The sequence below is a fragment of the Lynx canadensis genome, chromosome E2 (genome assembly GCF_007474595.2).
Source record: "Lynx canadensis isolate LIC74 chromosome E2, mLynCan4.pri.v2, whole genome shotgun sequence".
Taxonomy (NCBI): domain Eukaryota; kingdom Metazoa; phylum Chordata; class Mammalia; order Carnivora; family Felidae; genus Lynx; species Lynx canadensis.
The window spans coordinates 49420131-49434184 of NC_044317.1; the positions used below are offsets into that span (position 1 = coordinate 49420131).

Genomic DNA, 14054 nt, shown 5'->3' on the forward strand with positions numbered 1-14054 from the left:
AACATGCCAGGTTGGAGGCCATACTTTGCAAGGCTGGAATGCCATCCTCTAGGATACAGTAATCCTTTGAATAAAAATTAAGTGAAAAATATAAATTTATAAATCCCAGAAGTTCAGTGAACTCTAAGAAGGATGAATAACAAAGAAAACTACAGGGAGGCACAACATAATAAAACTGTCTTAAAGCAAATATAAAGAAAGATTTGTGAAAGAAGATGTATAAATGACAAAAATGCCGACTTGTCATTAAAAAATTAAAAGACTGAAGACAATTGAACAACATACTTACAGGGCTGAAAGAAAAGAAATAAGAAAGAGTAACCCCAAATTATTCATCCAGTAAAAAGTCCTTCAATAACAAGAGCCAAATGAAGATATTTTTAGATTAAAAAGAGAGTTTATCATCAGAAGACCTTAACTACAAAGAATGCTAAAGGAATTTCTGCAGGCCGAAGGGAAAGATATCAAATGAAAACATTTTTAGGAAGAAAAGAAGTGTGCACAAAACAGTAAATGTGTGGGTTATCTTTTATTCCCCCAGTGCCTTTAAAACACATGACTGTTTAAACAAAACTATAACATTTTGTTGTGTAATTTAAAACATATGTAAATGTAACATATTTAATAAGTTCAATATAAAGTATAAAAATAAATGGAACATTACAGGTGCAGCTAAGATAGATTAAGTCCACTACAGCCTATATTCCCCATGGATTACAATCAAACTCTGAGAAAAATACAAAGAGCAACTACCTGAGGGCTTTGAAAAGCAAATAATAGCAGGAAGATTAAGGAGGGAAGTCAAAACTTCAAGATCGATTAGTGTGGCATGGTGAATCCATTTATTATTATTATTATTATTATTATTATTATTATTATTACTATTACTATTCCTATTCCCCCCTTTTATCTCCTGGCTTTAAACTAATGGTTGGCCAAATTGGGAAACACCTGAGAACAGAGAGGTAAAAATTCTGAGAGAAGCTTATCTTCTGACCCAAGCACTAGAAAAGAGGGCCCCTGTGACTCTTGAGAGTATGGGGGGGGGGGTAATCCCTTTTTTTCTTTTTTTCCGCCCCTTTCCTGGTGCCTGCCCAAGGCCAACACCATTGGTGGAACTGCACTAACGTCAGTGCATATGAAGTCGTGAGTTAAAACCCATTTCTCTAGATAGAGGAACTGAGAAAAGAGCTTTTCTTATGTAGAGTGTGGGAGTAATGGCCAATGTATGTTTCACTTTCACCACTGTAACCCCACCATTGTCATCTGGTAGTGTAGAAATATGTGATAGGGTATGAGGCTAAAACTCTGATAGAATCTAATCTTTTGGTTCAAATAAACTTGAAAGAGGGCCTTTAGGATCCAAAGTTCAAGAGGAGATCGAGAAGAGGACATTGCTGAAGGAGACACTTTAGTTCTGTGGATGAACTGATAAAATTTGAGGGTCACCCATAAGCTGCACATTCACAGAATATACCCAAAGAAGTGCAGAAAAGACATTGCTCAGAACTCAACTAATTTCTAAGTGGCTTAGTGAATGACAGACCCAAACAGTATATTCAATGTTTTGGAACCAACACATACAGAAAGTGAGGCAGACTTTGTGATTTGAACCTAATCCAGTTGATTGCCTGCTAAAACAAACAAAAAAAATTAATATACTCCAGAGATTTTAATAGGAACCACAGTCTCTTAATGTTTCATTAAAAATGTCTGGGAGGGCACCTGGGTGGCTTAGTCGGTTGGGCATCCGACTTTGGCTCAGGTCATGATCTTGTGGTTTGTGGGTTCGAGCCCCGCGTCGGGCTCTGTGCTGACAGCTCAGAGCCTGGAGCCTGTTTCGGATTCTGTGTCTCCCTCTCTCTCTGCCCCTCCCCGTTCACGCTGTCTCTGTCTCAAGAAAAAAAAAATTTTTTAATGTCTGGGATACAATCCAAAATTACCTGATACACAAGAGCCAGGAATATCTGACCAATTTCAAGGGAAAAGACAATTAAGAGATGCCAACCCCTAAATGTTCCAGATGTTTTAATTACCAAAGATTATTTTGTTACAATAATAAAGCAAGTATTATAACCATTTTCCATGAAGCAGAAGTAAACACTCTTGAAATGAATGGAAATATAAAAGTTCTCAGGAGAGAAATAACAACCATATTGAAATTTTAAAACTTTAAAATACAATGGCAAACTTAAAAATTCAAAGAGCATCATGGCAGATAGAGATGACGAAGGCAGCTCAGTAAACTTTAAAAGTGATCAGTAGAAAGTATCCAATCTGAAGTAGGAAAAGAAAAATTAGAAAAATCTCAACTGAGCCATAGTGACCTTTGGACCCGTATCAAAAAGCCTAATATACGTGTTGTTGGAATTCCAGAAGGAGAGAAGAAAGAGGTATAAGATAAATTTTGGAGGAATCATAGTTGAAAACTTCCCCAGTTTTTCAGATTCAAAAGGACATTTTTCATATTCAAACAACGCAATAAAACCCAAACATGTTATAATAAAAGAAAGTCACTGGACTTATAATAGTTAAACTATAAGAGAAGAGACCAAAGATAGATTTTTAAATTCTTAAAACCTAGTAGAAAAATATTTCACATTATAAATAAGAGAACAATGTTTCACATCACTGCATATTTCTGATTAGAAACTATGTATGTGAGAAGACAGTAGAACAACATTTTAAATATGCTGGAAGTAATGAATTGTCAATCCAAAATTCTATATCTGGGAAAAAAATTCAAATGTGAAGACAAAATGATGAAGGAAAACTAAGAATTAGTCACCAGCAGACCTACTGTAAAAGAAATGCAGATGAGAAATGATACTAGATGAAAAATCTCAGGAAGGAAAGCAAAGCAACAGAAATGGTAAATATTTAAGTAAATATAATATGGTATTTCTCCATTTAAGTTATTTAAATATGCATGATGATTGAATAAAAAAATCATAATGTCTGGTACGATGTTTTTAAATAAGTTTTTTTTCATTTAATTTTAGAGAGCATGAGTGGGGGAGAGGGACAGAGAGAGAGAGAGAGAGAGAGAATCTCAAGCAGGCTCCATGCTCAGTGTGGAGCCCAAGGTGGGGGTCAATCCCATGACTCTGGGATCACAACACAAGCTGAAATCAAGAATTGGATGCTCAACTGACTGAGCCACCCAGATGCCCCTTGGTATGATTTTTCAATGTAGATACATATAATACATATGGCTGCTATACCATAAAGAGAGATGACAGAAGGACCTGAAGGAAGGTTGTAAAGTTTCCATGTTTTATGTCAAGTCATAAAATACTTACTCAAAGTAGTATGCAAAAGTTTATACACACACACACACACGAGTTTGTGATTATATATATATATATATATATATATATATATATATTTCCCAGACCAACACTAAAACAAGTGAACAAAACAATAAAACACCAAACCAAAGTAATAGACTAAAAAGACAATATATAAATAAAAATGGAATACCCAAAAATACGCAAACAATGCAGAAGAAGATAGAAAACGTGGAGCATAGAAACAGAAAAGGACAGAGAATAATAAAATGGTAACCCAAATCAAACCATATCAATAATTAAAGTCTAAATATACTGAGTAAAAGGAATGTTTGTCATATGGTACATAAAGCCATGACTCAACTGTGCTGTCTTCAGAAAAATCACTTTAAGGGGAGCTAAGATGGCAGCATAGTAGGAGGAACCTAGGCTTGCTTCTTCCCTCGAAATAGCTAGATAACTACAAATCATTCTGAAAACCTGGAGTGCCTGCGTGGCTCAGTCAGTTTAGTGTTAGGCTCAGGTCATGATCTCATGGTTTGTGAGATCAAGCCACACATGTCGGGATTCTTTTGGGATTCTGTCTCTCCCTCTCTACCCCTCTCCTCTCTCTCTCTCTTTCTCTCTCTCTCTCTTCCTCTCTCTCTCTCTCTCTCTCTCTTTCAGAATAAATAAATAAACTTTTAAAAAATCATTCTGAATACCCAAGAGATCAACCCGAGGACTGATAGAACAAACTGCACAACTAGAGGGAGAGAAGAGACCACATCAAGGAAGATAGGAAGTGTGGAGACATAGTTTGAGGTGGGGGGAATTGGATCATGGGTGCTGCGGAGGGGAAGGAACCCTGGCTGCAGAGGAAGGTGAGAGAAAGTGGAGTGCACAGAGGTAGGCACAAAGAGAACACTTCCCCAAAGCCATTGGCTAGGAATATTAGAAGGGCTGATTTTCCTGAGTTTTTGCAATGAGCAGAGCTCAAATACTGGAATTTTAGAGGTCTGTGGCTAGAATTCTAGGCTGGGATGGAGGCCTGAGGCCACTGCCCTACTCCGGGAGAAAAGGCAGACAAGCAACCCCAGAGCAGATGGTGCTATCTGAGGATCACCTAAGGCGCATGGGAGAGACTGTTACCTCTCCTTGGAGTGCATCTGTGAGAAGTCGCATTGCCTCTCCAGGGACAAAAGAGCCGGTGGGTGGCATTTCCCTTCTCCACCCCTCAGCATAGGTGCAAAGACACCTACTGAGGATGGCTAACCTGGACACTGGCTGTTTAGCCTGCTTTGCTCCAAATCTCATAGCCCTGCATTCTGGCATGACTGCCCTTCTGAGTCAAACCTGCATCAGTCCCAGCCTGGTGAGAACCTCTCCTGGAAGAGCAGTGCAAGTCCCTGCCACACCAGGTCCCTAAAGTTTGGAGTTATAAAAGTCAGCAGGCTTGGGGCACCTAGGTGGCTCAGTTGGTTAAGCATCCAACTCTTGATTTTGGCTCAGGTCATGATCTCACAGTTCATGGGTTCCAGCCCTGAGCTGGGCTCTGTGATACTGCATGGAGCCTGCTTGGGATTCTCTCTCTCCTTCTCTCTCTCTCTCTCTGTGCCTCCCCTGAGCTTTTGCTCTCTCTCAATATAAATAAATAAACTTAAAACAAAAACAAAAACAAAGCAGGCTTGGCTGGGAGAGAGCCCAAAGTGTATTGACCTGCCTCAGGCAAGGCAAGCAACCCAGACAGTGTGAAAACAGCGATCTGAAAAATGCCTAGGATGCACAAGGGGAAATTATTTGCTCTTCTGGGAGGGCTTTCTTGAGAGCAGCAAGCACAGTCATCCATCTCCAGACACAAAAGAGCTGGCTGGTGCCATTTCCCTCCATTGCATAAACCAGTGAACAGCACAGCACCAACACTGGCTGCTTAATCTGCTTACACCAAGTCCTTCCCTTTTGTGTTCTGCTGGTACTGCTTTTCTACAGCAAGTGTGCCTTAGGACAAGCACAGTGGGTCCCTTCCCAAGAAGACCAGCACAAACCCCTGCACACACCATGTCTGCTGACCACAGGGTTTTGTAAAGTTTCAGTTCTAGTGGAAATAACATCAGGTATCATTTAACAAGCAGATGAGAGCACACCTAGTTAAAAGTCACCACGTTCTGGCCAAGGTCCAAACACTCCCCACTGTAGGCAAGCAGACCTGAGGGAGTGGCCAAAACACAGCAGCAGAGCACATGCAGTATACACCAGAAACACTTCCTGAAGTGCCAGGACCTAGAAATTATATGACCTCTTCTTCATAAAGCCATTACTCTCAGGATCAGGAGGCATAACAGAATTTTCTAACACAGGGAAGAAGACAGAGACCTAGACAAAATGCCAAGATGGAGGAATTCATCCCAAAAGAAAGAATAAGGAAAGGTCATAGCCAGAGACCTACCAAACAGATACAAGTAATATGCCCGACACAGATTTTAAAACAACAATCATAAGGATACTTGCTGGTTTTGAGAAGATCATGGAAGACATCGGGGACAGTCTTACTGCAGAGATAAAAGAGCTAAAAACCAACGAGGCATAGGGGTGCCTGGGTGGCTCAATTGGTTAAACATCTGACTTTTGGTTTCAGCTCAAGTTATGATCTCATGGCTCGTGAGTTCAAGCCCTGCATCGAGCTCCGCATTGACAGCGCAGAGCCTGCTAAGGATTCTCTCTTTCCCTCTCTCTCTGCCCCTCCCCCACTCGTGGTCTCTCTCTCTCTCTCTCTCTCTCTCTCTCTCTCTCTCTCTCAAAATAAATAACCATTAAGAAAAACTAATCAGGCAGAAATGAAAAATGCAATAACTGATATTTGAAACCAGCTGGATGTAATGACCACTAGGATGGAAGAAGCTGAAGAACAAATAAATGATATAGAAGATAGAATTATGGAAAATAATAAGGCTGAACCGAAGAGAGAAAGAAGAATGATGGATCATGAGAGTAGACATAGAACTCAATGACTCCATCAAACATAACAGCATTCATATCATAGGAGTTCCAGAAGAAGAAGAAAAGAGAAAGGGGACAGAAGGTTTTCTTTGAAGAGATTATAGCTGAAAAATCCCCTAATCTTGGGAAAGAAACAGACATACAAATCCAGGAGGCACAGAGAACTCCCATCAAAATAAACAAAAACAGGCCAAGACATACTGTAGTTAAATTTGCAAAATATAGTGATAAATAAAAATTCCTAAAAGCAGCAAGACAAAAGAAGTCCCCAACTTATAAGCAAAGACCCAGAAGGCTAGCAACAAATCTCCCTACAGAAACTTGGCAAGCCAGAAGGAAGTGGTATGATATATTCAGCATGCTGAATGGGAAAAATCTACTGCCAAGAGTACTCTAGCCATCAAGGCTATCATTCAGAATAGAAAGAGAGATAAAGAATTTCCCAAAGAAAAACTGAAGGAGTTCCTGACCACTAAACCAGCCCTGCAAGAAATACTAAAGAGGACTCTTTGAGTGGGAAGGAAAGACCCAAAGTGACAAAGACTGGAAAGGAATAGAGAAAATCTCCAGAAACAACGACAAAATAAGAAATAAAATGGCACTAAATATGTATCTATCAATAATTAATCTGAATGTAAATTGACTAAATGGTCCAATTAAAAGACCTAGAGTATCAGAATAGGTAAAAAACAAAAACAAGACCCATCTATATATTCCCACAGGAGTCTCATTTTAGACCTAAAAGCACCTGCAAATTCAAATTGAGAGGATAGAGAAATATTTATCATGAAAATGGTTGTCAATAGAAAGCCAGAGTACCAATACTTCTATCAAACAAACTAGATTTTATTTAAAAAAAATTAATGTTATTTATTTTTGAGAGCAAGACAGAGCATGAGACCAATACCCCAAATATATAAAGAACTCATACAACACAACAACCACAACAACAATAACTAATATGATTTATAAAAATGGACAGAGGAACTAAACAGACGTTTTTCCAAAGAAGACATCCAAATGGCCAACATGTACATGAAAAGATGCTCAACATTGCTAATCATCTGGAAAGTGCAGATCAAAACCACATAGATATCATCTCACATATGTTAGAATGGCTATCACAAAGAAGACGAGAGATAACAGGTGTTGGTAAAGATGTGGAGGTAAGGGAACCCTTGTACATTGTTGGTGAGAATATAAATTGGTTCAGCCACTATGGAAAACAATATGAGTTTCCTAAAAAATTATAAATAGAAGTACCATATGATACAGCAATTTTACCTCTGGAGATTTAACCAAAGGACATGAAAATAGGAGTTATAAGAGATACATGCACTCCCACGTTTCTTGCAGCCAAAGTATGGAAACAATCCAAGTGTCTGTCAATAAATAATTTGTGGTATATATACAGTGGAATATTATTCAGCCATGAGAAGGAAGGAAACGCTGCTGTTTGGGACAACATGGATGGACCTTTAGGGCATTATGCTGAGTGAGATATGTCAGAGAAAGACAAATACTGTATGATATCTCATATGTGGAATCTAAAAAGGGAAAATTCATAAAAGCAGAGAATAGAATGATGGTTACCAGAGGCTAGGGGGGGTGGGAGAATTGGGGATATGCTGTTTGGAATATACAAATTTGGAAATAGTAGATGAAGAAATCCCATAGAGCGAATGCACAGCATAGTGATTATAGTTAACAATAACTGTATTATAAACTTCAAAGTTGCTAAAAGATTAGATCTTAATTGTTTTCATCACAAAAAAGAAATGACTAAGGGAAGTGACAAGTGTTAGCTAAGGCTAAGGTGGTAATCACATTACAATATGTAAATGTATCAAATCAACATGTTTTACACCTTAAACTTATACAATATATATGTCACTTACATTTCAATTAAATAGAGCAAAAATTATATATGATCCCTTAATTTGAATTCAAAGAGTTTTTAAAAAGACATTGCATAGGGTGGACCCTATTCTGTATTTCCTACAATTCCCTGCCAATGCAAGAAAAAATTCCTAACGTCTTTCCTAAAGCGAAGGTAAAGCGGAAAAGTTTGCTGCTTCTGTTTTATATCATGTTGGATGGTTGCATCTCCTTTTTAATGGTTTCTTGGTCACAGGTGAATGCTGGCCCATGTAATAACGACTTGTTGAGTGCAGCTCAGGCGTCACTTTTCTGATCTCTGTTTTTACCTAACCCATAGCACGCCTTTGCAATTATTTTACTTTTGTTTCTCATATTTCCAACTATGTCACGTATGATAGGGAGGAGTGAGGGAAAAAATAGGCCAACAAAGTTCCACAAACACCGAAGGCCTTATTTAGACTTCACCTGCTAATTCAAAAGGAAATTGCAGGCAGGCGGGAAGCTCAGCCCTTCAGAGGATTCTGGGATGTGTAGTCCACACGCTTCCTGGGATTGGGACACTTCCGCTCCGGGAAAGCGCGGATGTCTTTGCTCCGCTCGAGAAATAAGAGCGTATAAAACAGTGCTCCGCATTTTCGGACGCATTTCTGCTACCTGGGGTTAAGAATGAGAAGCCCTTTCCTTTCGTGGACTCTGGGAATTGGATTCAGGCTGTGGGTCTCGCAGCCGGCTTCTCAGTCTCACACGGAGGCGGGACAGGGCCTCGGGTTGCTCTCGGGGATGCTGGGAAATGTAGTCCAGGAGCTCCGCGTTGTTGGAGGTATTTCCGCTGCGGGAGGTTAAGATCGCGGCCTTCATTTCTCTCGGGGAGGTGAGTGATACCCGCGACCCCGCGACTTCTTTTAACTTTTGATCTGGTAGTGGAATCAGCCGCGCCACGCCCTCGGTCCCGGGGGAGGAAAAGCCTCGGCCAACGGCAGAGAGCAAGGTTAAGGGACGGGGGCGGCCGCTTGCCTTCCCCTCCCCTCGCCCTAGCCTGTGCGTTTGGGGCGGTTCGCGAGTCTCCCCCTCCCCCGGCCTGGAGGCGGACCTAGATCCTCAGGGTTTGAGGGTCTTCCAGCTCTCCGCTGCCCTGTCCGGCTCACCTTCCGCACGCTGTCACTTCCTAGAACTTAATCTTTCTGTGCCTCAGTTTGCTTTTTTTTTTTTTTAAGAAAAAAAAAATTTTAATGTTTATTTATTTTTGAGACAGAGACAGAGCATGAACGGGGGAGGGGCAGAGAGAGAGGGAGACACAGAATCGGAAGCAGGCTCCAGGTTCTGAGCCATCAGCCCAGAGCCCGACGCGGGGCTCGAACTCACGGACCGCGAGATCATGACCTGAGTTGAAGTCGGAGGCTCAACCGACTGAGCCACCCAGGCGCCCCTGAGTTTGCTTTTTTTGCAAACGGCGATATTACGAGTACCTACTTTACACATTTGTTTTGAGAATTAATGGTATAATACAAGTAACAGGTTTAGAGCTATTCAGCCGTGTGGCAAGGTGTTAGCTGTGAATATACACTCTGTGATAGTGATCAGGAAGGTATGTCTCTGGAAGCTTTTCGAAGAGGCCCTGGCCCTTCTTACTGATCCGTATGGGAAAGGAGGCTGAGCCTGGACTACTTCTGACTCGTTTAATAAGAAAGCGCGTCACCCCCGGATTATCTTCTGCGGTTTTAACAGGGCCACCGACAAGATCATAGTATCTCGGCCTCCTTTCTTTCCGCTTTCTTGACTTCTAAAAGAGGGGTCCTGGCAGCAAAGCCCCACCGAGACGGAACTTAACATTCCTCTTCCTTTTCTGCGGTGGTAGAAGATATTTCATTCATTAGCAAAATGTTTCCGTTACAAGGGTGCTCAGTTAAACAGTTGGGAAAATCTGTAGAATATGTACAGGGCACGAATGATGGTCATAATGATTAAACGTTGAGCGCTAAGTGTCATCCTAAGGGCTTTATAAAAATTAACACCTACAGTTTCCACAAAGCCCTTATGAAGTGAATAATGTTATTACCTGTATTTTACAGCTGAGGAAATGGAGGCAGAGGAGCATAAGTTACTTACCATATGTCACACTGCTAGTAGGAACAGTGGGATTTGAGCACAAGGTGTGTGTTCCTTATGTCTGCGGATAGATATCCTTGGTCCCAAAGCATAAAGTCCCCAAGTTGGAATTAGGACACAAAACAGAAATATATGCTACATAAGTATTTAACTGTAGAAAACTGCCTGCAGAAGAGTCATTCGGGATCAAGTTGTGGAGTTTCGTTGGACTTTTATTGCAGTGGAATTTGAAATCAGCATTTGTGAGTTTGGACTTCTTTATAAAATTTTGGAAGCATTCTCATTTAGTTTTATTTCAGAGAGTGTTTGTAATTCATGTTCTCATTATGGGAGATATGCACACTCAGGGGCGCCTGGGTGGCTCAGCGTGTTAAGCTTCTGACTTTGGCTCTGGTCATGATCTCACAGTTGGTGAGTTCGAGCCCCATCTCAGGCTCTCTGCTGTCAGCACCCAGCCTGCTTGGGATCCTCTGTCTCCCTCTCTCTCTGCCCCTCCTCTGCTCATTCTCTGTCTCAAAATGAATAAATAAATACATAAAGAAGATAGGCACACTTACTGAAGGGAATTCAGAAAATATAGAATATATAAAGCATTAAGAAGAACTCAAAAAAAACACCTCATAGTACTACAAAATAGACAGTGTTTAACATTTTAATGCACTTCTGTTTAGTAGTTTTTAGTTGTGTATTTATTTTATGAAATTGTTATCACACTATTCATAGTTACTACCTTAAGTCTTTACTATGAAAATTTCCAAACATACCCAAAGTGTAATGTAATGAACTGCTATGTAACCATCCCCCTGATTCAGTCCTTGCTAATTTTGTTGCTTCTCTGCTTCTCATGTACACATTTTGTTCTTCTAGAGTATTTAAAAAATTTTTTTTAATGTTTATTTTTGAGAGACAGAGACAGAGCAGGAGCAGGGGAGGGGCAGAGAGGGAGGGGGAGACAGAGTCAGAAGCAGGCTCCAGGCTCTGAGCTGTCAGCACAGAGCCTGATGTGGGGCCCAAACTCACAAACCACAAGAGATCATGAGCTGAGCCACCCAGGCGCCCCTCTCCTTGAGTATTTTATTTTATTTATTTATTTTAAAATATATAACTCTTGATTTATTTTCTGTCTCCTGTTGGCTGTAGGGACCACTGTTTCCTGGACCTCATCATACTTTATTCAGAGTGCCTAGCATGAGGTGATCAGAGAAGAGTTATTCAGTGAGTGTGATTCACATAGCATTCCAAAAGGGAGCCGCAGCCTGGGATTACAGGACAAAATAGAAAGATAATCTGGGCAGTTGGGTGACTCAGTCAGTTAAGCGTCCGACTTTGGCTCAGGTCATGATCTCACAGGTCATGAGTTCAAGCCCTGCATGGGGCTCCACGCTGTCAGCTTCGGATTCTGTCTCCCTCTCGCTCTGTGCCCCTCCCCCACTCATGCTCTCTAATGTTCTCAAAAATAAATAAACGTTAAAAAAAAAAAAAAGAAAGATAATCTCTATCCACATTCGTTGTCTTTTATCTCACTTGGGGTGGGCTATAGAATACATCAGTGCAGAAGTTGATGTACAATTGTGCATAATATGTCATGATCTAAAACAGATGTCCTTAGAAACAAATCGGTGTTAATGTTTCGGTTTTTGTTTGTTGCGTGGAGATCATTGGGGGCGATTAGAATAGCTAACATTTGTTGGGCAGCTCTCATGACTTGGAGAATTTCTAATGCTTTACACGTGTTAACTCACTTATTTTTCACTACAATGCCATCATTATTATTCGCATTTTAATGGTGAATAGACAGGCAGAGACAATTGAATAAATGACCTGGTGGCACAGTTGGCGGGAAGCAGAACCAGGGTCAAACTTCAGCAGCTAGGTTTGAAACCCAGCTCAAGCACTCTGTGACTGGATAACCTTGGGCACATTATTTAACTTCTGCGTGCCTCACTTTTCTAACCGGTCCAGTAGGGATAGCAGTACCTCCCTCCTAAGGCTTTTGTGAAAATTAAAAGAGCCATCTATGTGGGGTCCCTGGGTGGCTCAGTTGGTTGGGTGTCAGACTCTCGATTTCAGCTCAGATCATGATTCCAGGGTTGTGGAATCGAGCCCCGTGTTGGGCTCCACGCTGAGTATGAAGCCTGCTTGAGATTCTCTTTCTCTCCCCCTCTCCCCCTTTCCCCTGCTTGTTCTCTCTCATGCTCTTTCTCTCTCAAATTCAAAAAAAAAGGGGGGGCACCTGGGTGGTTCAGTCAGCTGAGCATCTGACTTCGGCTCAGGTCACGATCTCACGGTTGATCAGTTTGAGCCCCACATCAGGCTTTGCGCTGCTGGTGCGGAGCCTGCTTCAGATTCTCTGTCTCCCACTTTCCGTGCCCCTCCCCTGCTAATGCTTTCTCTCTCCCTCTAAATAAACATTAAAAAATTATCTTAGGGGCGCCTGGGTGGCTCAGTTGATTGAGCGCCGCACTTCGGCTCTGGTCATGATCTCATGGTTCGTGGGTTCGAGCCCCGTGTCGGGCTCTGTGCTGACAGCTCGGAGCCTGGGGCCAGCTTCAGATTCTGTGTCTCCCTCTCTCTCTGCCCCTTCTAGGCTCACACTCTGTCTCTCTCTCTCAAAAATAAATAGACATTAAAAAAATTTTTTTTAATTATTTTAATTAAAGATTTAAAAGAGCTATGCTATGTAAAGTGCTTGAAATAGTGCTTGGCATGTTGTAAATCCTCCATGTGTTACAGACTGAAGTTATCTTACCATTATAGATGACTTTACAACATGGAAAATGCAGCCAGTTATTGAAAGGGCAAAAGGAGATTTTAAGGTATTCGTTTTTTTCATGCACCTTCTGCTTTCACTACTTCGGTTCTGTCATTCAGCTGAACAGAAATGGTTAGTTTCTGTAATAACCATTGGTTAAACTTGCAACTGACACGAATCTGCTGTCTTTTGAACCTAGAGAGTCCCTGGGAGATGGTTATGTGGTCTCTGTTGCTTTAAAAAGGTTCAAGTCTGCAGTATCCAATATGGCAGCCGTCAGGCACATGTGACAGTTGAGCACTCGAAATATGTCTGGTGCTGAGATGTGCTGTAAGTATAAACCATAAAATGGCTCAGGAATTTTTATAGCAATTGCAGATTCAAGTGGTAATATTTTGGGTATATTGGGTTAAATAAAACATATTGTTTAAATTAAGCCCATTTGGGAGCACCTGGGTGGCTCAGTCGGTTGAGCCTCCGACTTGGTCACGATCTCGCGGTTTGTGAGTTCGAGCCCCACGTTGGACTCTGTGCTGAAAGCTCGGAGTCTGGAGCCTGCTTCGAATTCTGTGTCTCCTTCTCTCTCTGCCCCTCCCCCACTCATGCTCTGTCTCTCTGTCTCAGAAATCAATAAACATTAAAAAAAAATTAAAAGTAAATAAATAAAGCCCATCTGCTTCTTACATTTTTTTAACATGGCTACTAGAAACATTTGAATTACACGTGGGGGCACCCGGGTGGCTCAGTCGGTTAAGCTTCTGACTCTTGATTTGAAGAGTCATGATCCCACAGTTTGTGAGTTCAGGCCCTGCATCGGGCTCTGCGCTGACAGTGTGCAGCATGCTTGGGATTCTGCCTCCCTCTCTCTCTGCCTCTCCCCTGTTCTCTCTCTCTCTCTTCTCTCTCTCTTTCTCTCTCTCAAAAATAAATAAATAAATATTTTAAAAATAAATTACACACAGAGCTCGGATTACGTTTCTATTGGGCGGCGCTGATTTCAACAGAACCTCCATTTTCACTCTGGGGATCTGCCTGCAGGGGAGTCTTAC

General features: G+C 41.3%; 1 protein-coding gene and 1 long non-coding RNA gene across 2 annotated transcripts in view; both read left to right on the forward strand.

Moving 5' to 3' along the window:
- The window catches only part of LOC115502038, a 16163-nt gene extending 9955 nt beyond the window's left edge, over positions 1-6208 (forward strand). The window contains exon 3 of the long non-coding RNA XR_003965011.1: positions 6085-6208. This is a non-coding gene — a long non-coding RNA (uncharacterized LOC115502038). The remainder of the gene's footprint in view (positions 1-6084) is intronic.
- A 2756-nt stretch (positions 6209-8964) lies between these two features.
- ZNF45 (zinc finger protein 45) overlaps positions 8965-14054 on the forward strand; it is a 67108-nt gene continuing 62018 nt past the window's right edge. The window contains exon 1 of the mRNA XM_032591287.1: positions 8965-9018. The gene's annotated coding sequence lies outside the window, so the exon portion shown is untranslated. The remainder of the gene's footprint in view (positions 9019-14054) is intronic.